The 6,995-nt window shown below is 47.6% G+C and overlaps 1 pseudogene; it reads left to right on the forward strand.

Moving 5' to 3' along the window:
* Window positions 1-1,494: 1,494 nt before the first annotated feature.
* LOC149334817 (uncharacterized) lies at window positions 1,495-2,619 on the forward strand (annotated as a pseudogene).
* The last annotated feature ends 4,376 nt before the right edge of the window (window positions 2,620-6,995 follow it).

Consider the following 6,995-nt stretch of genomic DNA (forward strand, 5'->3'; position numbering starts at 1 on the left):
TACGCGGTGGACTGCGCACAAGACCGGCGAAAAGCTCCTGCTTGACCCCGCGCATGAGGTGGCGAAGCTTCGTCTCCTCCGCCATGGTGGGGTCAGTACACTTGAAGAGGCGCGTCATGTCCTCCACAGACATGCGGACGCTTTCGTTAGTCTGCTGGTTACGGGAGTGAAGCGCAGCTTCAGGTTTCTCCCGGCGATCTGCGTTGGGGAATGTAGCTATGAGATTTGGGCGACATGTCTCCCAGGTGGACAGGTTGTTCTCGTGGCTCTCGTAGCATGTCCTAGAGGAGTCCTCGAGCACAAAATATATGTTATGGAGCTTACGGTCGTCGCTCCAGCTGTTGTAGCGGGCGACCCATTCGAAGGTGTCCAGCCAGTCTTCCGCATCTTCGTACACGCCGCCGTGAAAAGATGGCGGTGTTCGCTGCGTGTGGTAGAGGATGGGAGCCGGGGACCTGCTATCAATGGCCATTTCCGGCGGGACCGTCGGTCGAGGCTGCGTCATCCTCGTCGGGGTGGCAAGAGGCCCGAATTCAGGTGACTGACCACGGAGGCGGCGGCTTGGGCCCTGATGGACCGGTGTGAGTTCCGTATTTATCTCGTAGGCGTACGCAGGTCGCGAAGCGTACCCGGCTCCGCCACCAGATGTGTAACAGTGGTTACACTGAAAGCGAACTGCAGCGGCTGAACGAGGGCACCGAGAGCTGAAGAAGGGAACGCGGGCTTACAACCAAATACCAGCAAATACTGGTACCAATTGTGATGCTTCATACTGCTGTCTGCAGACTAAAAGTATTTTAGGAGCTACTTTTCTGCGCCTGGACAAAACGCAGCGCCCATGCACAGATTCAAAAGTGAGCCACTACGTTGATAGAATAAAGCATCTGCTACTCGAGTCCTGTGGCGGCAAATCTAACCATAGCTATAACACCAAACTCAAGCAGCAATGTATCATTCTATATTTTGTAATGGTATATATTGGTGCCTGTGTGATAAAAATTTCAAGTGTCATTTTGGCCTCGGTGTTCTCCGGCAGAAGAATGCTGTGCCATGAAACACTGGATAAAATTTAGCAGATGTCGTTCCGTCTGGGTAGAACACTACACACTCAGTGGCTCAAAAGATTTCAGTTGCACTCGGGCACCAAGTTTGGTTGATAAGTGGCACTTCCGGCTGTGTGCAGCTGCACCGATTGAGTACTCTCAGATTTCCCTGTATGTTATAAAGGCGATGCAAATGGCAAAGCAACTTCTGATCGCACAAGCTGATCGCCTGAAAGCGTTGAGTAGGCGCAGTTTTTAAATATCAGGGGCTGAACCTGCACACCTATCTGCCTATCACTATTCGAAACAGTGACAGGAGACTCAGGGCCATTTTTGTGCTACCTAGATCCAGCAATGAAATATTTAAGCTTCCACAGCAGAAGCGCACCGCTCACCTGGTGGGCTCGGTGACCGCACCTCAGCGCAGCCATCTAACCCGCTAATCTTTGCGATGCAGACGATCAACCAGCTGTTCGTCAGCCTGCTGTTGCCAAAGTTGGCAAGCATTATTTCGGGTGCGTCGTTTGACTGCGCACCACTAGGCTCCAGGGACGAGCCGGGACGCTACCCCTTCCCGCTCGTCAGCTGCCCGCACCGGATGACTGCGCCAACCGAGGAACAGTGGCTGCCGGCACCGAAGGAATCATGGACGGCCACATCATCACAGACATCAAAGGCTTCGTCGTATATAAAACCGCCCCGCCGCCGGCACCGTTCTGATGCAGGTTAGCAAATCATATGCCTTATTTGCCAGAAGATCAAGCAATTATGTTCTGGTGCAGTTCCCGAGCCCGCAGTGCTGTGTTGCCATTGCCGCCGAGTGTACTACTGTTGTTCATTCTTTGCTATTGTTATTTGGAGATATCGAAACTAATCCTGGTCCTAACGACAACAGTGCAGTACTCGCGGAGCTCCAGAAACTAACCGCAGGCCAAACCCAATTAATAGCCGCAGTACAGGGCCTGAAATCCGAGCTCACTACTACGGATAAAACCATAACCGACTTAAGTAATCGTATGGCCGAGCTCGAAACACCCTACCAAGCACTACTTTCCCTTCAAAACGACATTGAAAAGATGCAGGCTGACACAAGCAACATGGCGTGCATAATCCAGGAACTAGAAACCCGCATAGATGACGCTGAAAACATGTCACGTCGTAACAACCTCATCTTCTATGGTATCCCTGACCATACTGATAGCGAAACATGGGCAGAATCCGAAAAACTAATCGCTGATGTTTGCCGTAATAACCCTCAAATAACTGTGGAATCTCACGAGACGGAAAGAGCTCATCGCCTTGGTCGTCACTCACAAGATAAAAATCGCCCCATAATCGAGAAATTCAAGAGTTGCAAGACTAAAGAATCCCGCCTATCAAATGGGCGAAATCTGAAATTCACGGTTTATAGTGTTGGAGAGGACTTATCGCATACCATTCGTCACGCGCGAAAACAACTTGTTGCATTTGCCAAGGCCATGTCTGCCAAGTTTTCGTTGCGATTTAAAACACTTCACATAGGCTCGAACCGTTATATTTTAGCACTTCAACTAACATCGTAAAGCAACTCGCGTAGCAATCGTCCCTTCACCCTGCAGCAATAAAACGCTAGCGCTCCAGACCCTCACATGTTCTCACGTTTTCCGTGATATTGTCACGTATCATTGTAGTGTCCGTTCGTTCGCTCTCAAGGCCGCAGGAAAGGGTTGTTATTATTTTTCTTCGTGACGCGAGAAGCGACCAGACTAATCTCGATTGATCACAGCCATGAAGAGCTGCATCTACGTTGTTCCAGATTACTGTAGAAGATCTTTACCTGTTATCTCGAAGTTTCCTTGCCGGCTTTAAATTGAGCGATGCCGCGAGCGGCGGGCATTCGTAGTTCGACGACTGACGAGCATGTTTGTTGCTTACGCTGCCACCGAGTGATTCGGTTCTTTTGCGGACGCAAGTCAGCCCAAATAAAGAGCTTCGTTTGCAAGGCTTGCTGCTGTCTTCCTGACCGATGGATTTCCGTAACTACAATGTGACATCTGTTGGAGGTGCTGGGTAGCCTTCCATGTACCGGACACCCCCAGCAAGTCGTGAAGCCAGCCCTCTGAGTCATTCACTGGAGGACCTGAATCCAGTCCACCGCGAAGCCGACGTCTACTAGAGGACGCACCTGAGTTCGGGACTCTGCCGGACCATACCCGGAAGCGAAAGCCAGTAGCCACGCCAACCATGAGCTTGCCCCAGACGACGACTCCAATCATTCTGCAGCAGCCCCGGGTGCCACCAACCTTCGGCGCTTCGCCTGGCACAGACCCCGAAGAATAGCTGGAACAGTTCGACCGTGTGGCTGTCTTTAACAACTGGGACGATGCTATGAAATTTAGGTACGTCTTCTTCGCCCTGGAGGGACCAGCAAAAATCTGGTTTGAGAATGAGAAAGCCAGTCTTGCGAACTGGGAAACTTGAAGGAGTGGCTTCTCAAGGCTTTCACAAGCGTCGTGAGAAAGGAGAGAGCCCAGCAGCTGCTACAGTCTCGCATACAACACCCAAACGAGACCATTGAAGTCGACACTGAGGAGATGAAGCGTCTCTTCAGGCGTGCCGACACGAGCATGAAGGAAGAAGAGAAAGTAAAGTTGTTTATGCGAGGAGTTAAAGGTGAACTTTTTGCCGGCCTCGTCCGCAACTCACCGAAAACCGTCGCGGAATTCGTAGAAGAGGCATCCACGATGAAAAAAAAAAAACTCTTGATGCCCGAGCCCGCCAGTATGGCCGCCAGCAGCGCGTTTTCTCAACAAGCTGCCTGGACACCGCAAACAACGATAACCTGCGCGAAGTTATGCGTCAAGTTGTGCGAGAAGAGCTCCGACGATTGCTGCCAACGGGAACGCAGCCGCAGCTTACATTGCTCACTGACATAATCCGGGACAAGGTTAAACAGGCCTTGGATGTGACGCCAACATCCATGCAGCCTATGCAGCCCCTAGCCATGACTTACGCCGCAGCTGTGCGCTGTCCTCGGTATATCGTGCTCTATTCCACACGTCACATTCGATATGGAATCATTATGGCTAATTTGTCGCACTCCCCCTGTAACCGTGCTTCTTGGCGCTGGTTATAGGCCCCCGCAGTCTGACCCCAACTTCTGTCGACATCTGAACGATACTATAAATCACCTTGTTGTTAAATACCCAAATGAGCGCATTCTCCTTTTCCAGGACTTCAATTAACCGCACATTGATTGGCACAGTTTAGGTACTTCCTCATTAACATGCAATACAGTTCATTGATGTCTGTTTAAATTTTGACCTCACTCAGTGAGTCTCGGAACCTACTCGCGTCACGCATGCAACCTCAAACACCCTTGACCTAATACTAACTAACAGCCCTGAGTACCTATCATCCATTAGTCACCTTCCAGAAATCAGCGACTATAAAATCTTACATGCTCTATTCTCATTTTCCCCCGCTCAGAAGCACCCATCCAGAAAAAGAATAAATCATTATGATAAAGGCAATTACGATGCAATAACTGAAGACCTTAACAGGTTTTTTTTTTTCAGAGTACTCCATCCACATTCGACACCCACTCTGTTCACCAAAACTGGTTGATATTCAAAAATAAGTTAAATATGCCCTCTAATATGTTTATTCCCAGGGTTAAATTCCAAATTAACTGCAATAAGCCATGGTTTACGAAGCATCTAAAACATCTGAGAAACAAGAAGAAACGCCTGTTTCATGCAGCCAAACGCACTGACAATCAAGCCGTTTGGGAAAAATATCTCGCATATAAAGGCGGACAGGATCACTCGAGGATATAATATACTAACAACCGAGCATCCAACGTCAACGACCTTGAGGAATCCCTGCCAGTACCTCAGGAATACTCGGCCATACTCAACAGCTACGAAGGCAGCAGGATGCCGTACTCACCACCGCACAAATCCTTAAACAAAGAAGAGTCTGTCACATGGAGACAACTTCAAACGGGGTCATATCCAAATCTAAACACACTAAGTAAAATTCACCCCACACTTTACTCACACAATTGTCCGTAGTGCCATGGAAAACCTACACTGTATCACATCACATGGGCATGTCAAAAAGTAGACGTAGTCCCAGTTATACCAAACCCAAGTGCGGAGCAATGGGAGGGTCTGCTCTCCAGCGACTGCCGCGATGGCCCGATCGGTTTAATACGGCGAGCTCAGCTGACGGCAGCATCCAGCGGAGCCCTGGAATAGGGGCAACCGACCGTTGCGGATGGACTCATCTGACCACATAAAACCTATATAGAGCTAATTAAAGTTATACTATCCTATCTTCGCATATGACAAATCATACTTACTTCCAGTCCGTAGCACCAGGCGCTCATTTTATCACACCGACTTACCGAAGCTACTAATCAGTGATCCTAGATAATTCTGGCAGGTTTTAAATCCTAAGCAAAGTCATGATATTACACTGACTAACGACTTGCACGAATCGGTTAGTGACCATGAATGCGCAGAAATATTTAATAACGCATCTGCATCTGTTTTTACTGGTGAATTTTACACGCCTTCACAGTTACCATCGCTCAACACAGAAGCCATCATGCCAGCTATCCCATTCTTCGCAGATGGCATCGCTTCCTTAATTGATAACATTAAATTCTCATCATCAGCTGGTATGGACATAATTAATACAAAACTGCTGAAAAAGTAAAATTAACATGTGCAGCTTGCTTTTCTTTGATTTTTTCGCAGTCGCTCTGTTCAGGGGTCATTCCAGATGACTGGAAAACGGGGAAGTTCGTTCCGGTCTACAAATCAGAAAACAGAGACTCCCCCATCAATTATCGCCCCATTTCATTAACTAGCGTACCCTGCAAAATCATGAAACATGTCATCTACTCTCATATTATAAATTTCTTAGACTCAAACGATTTCTTCCATTCTTCACAACTTAGGTTTCGTAAGGGCTTGGCTTGTGGAACCCAATTAGCGTTGTTCCTTCATGACTTGCGCATTAATCGATCGTAACATACAGACTGATGTCATCTGTCTAAATTTTGCGAAACTTTTGATAAAATTCCTCAACGTCGTTTATTGGTAAAACTTGCGCAGCTGAACTTACATCCTAACATACTACAATGAATTGAGCAGTTTCTCACTAATCGTTCTCAGTCAGTCTTTGCTAACGGCCACCTGTCTAACAGCCTTCCAGTTACGTCAGGGGTTCCGCAAGGATCTGTACTCGGTCCATTACTCTTCTTAATATATATTAATGACTTACCAGACCACGTTTTCTGCAGTATTCGAATGTTCACTGACGACAGTGTTATTTGCCGCACTATTATTAACTCTCGTGATCAACTTAGTCTTCAGACAGATCTTAACCGCGTACTTAATTGCTGTAACAACTGGCTTATATCCCTCAATCCTAATAAATGCCAACTCTTATTCTTCTCTCGTCACCACAGCCCGCATCGCTTCCAATATCCTATTTCTAACATCTTGATTGAATCAGAGGCATCTTATAAGTATCTAGGAGTCACCTTGTCTTGTGATTTATTTTGGCACACCCATATTGGCAACATCATTTCAGCATCGAATAAAACACTCGGTTTCCTCAACAGCCATCTCCGCCTTGCCCCTCTGCACGTAAAATTACTCGCATATAAATCGCTTATCAGACCAAAATTAGAATATGCCTCTGCCATATCGAGCGCGCACCATACTTAATTAATGCATTAGAAGCTGTCCAAAATCGTCCCACTCAATTCATCCACTCTTCATGCCCATATGACGTCAGCATTTCTTGATTGAAAGCATTATCAGGACTACCGCCCCTTGCTTTCCGTCGTCGCATTGCAAATCCCACCCTTTATCACAAATTATTTCATTATTCACTCAATCGGTCACCGTATATCAGAGCTGCAGCAGCATATCTCACCGCACCAGTCATCCCCTA

The sequence above is a fragment of the Amblyomma mixtum genome, chromosome 7 (genome assembly GCF_055824585.1).
Source record: "Amblyomma mixtum isolate Tamu chromosome 7, ASM5582458v1, whole genome shotgun sequence".
NCBI lineage: Eukaryota > Metazoa > Arthropoda > Arachnida > Ixodida > Ixodidae > Amblyomma > Amblyomma mixtum.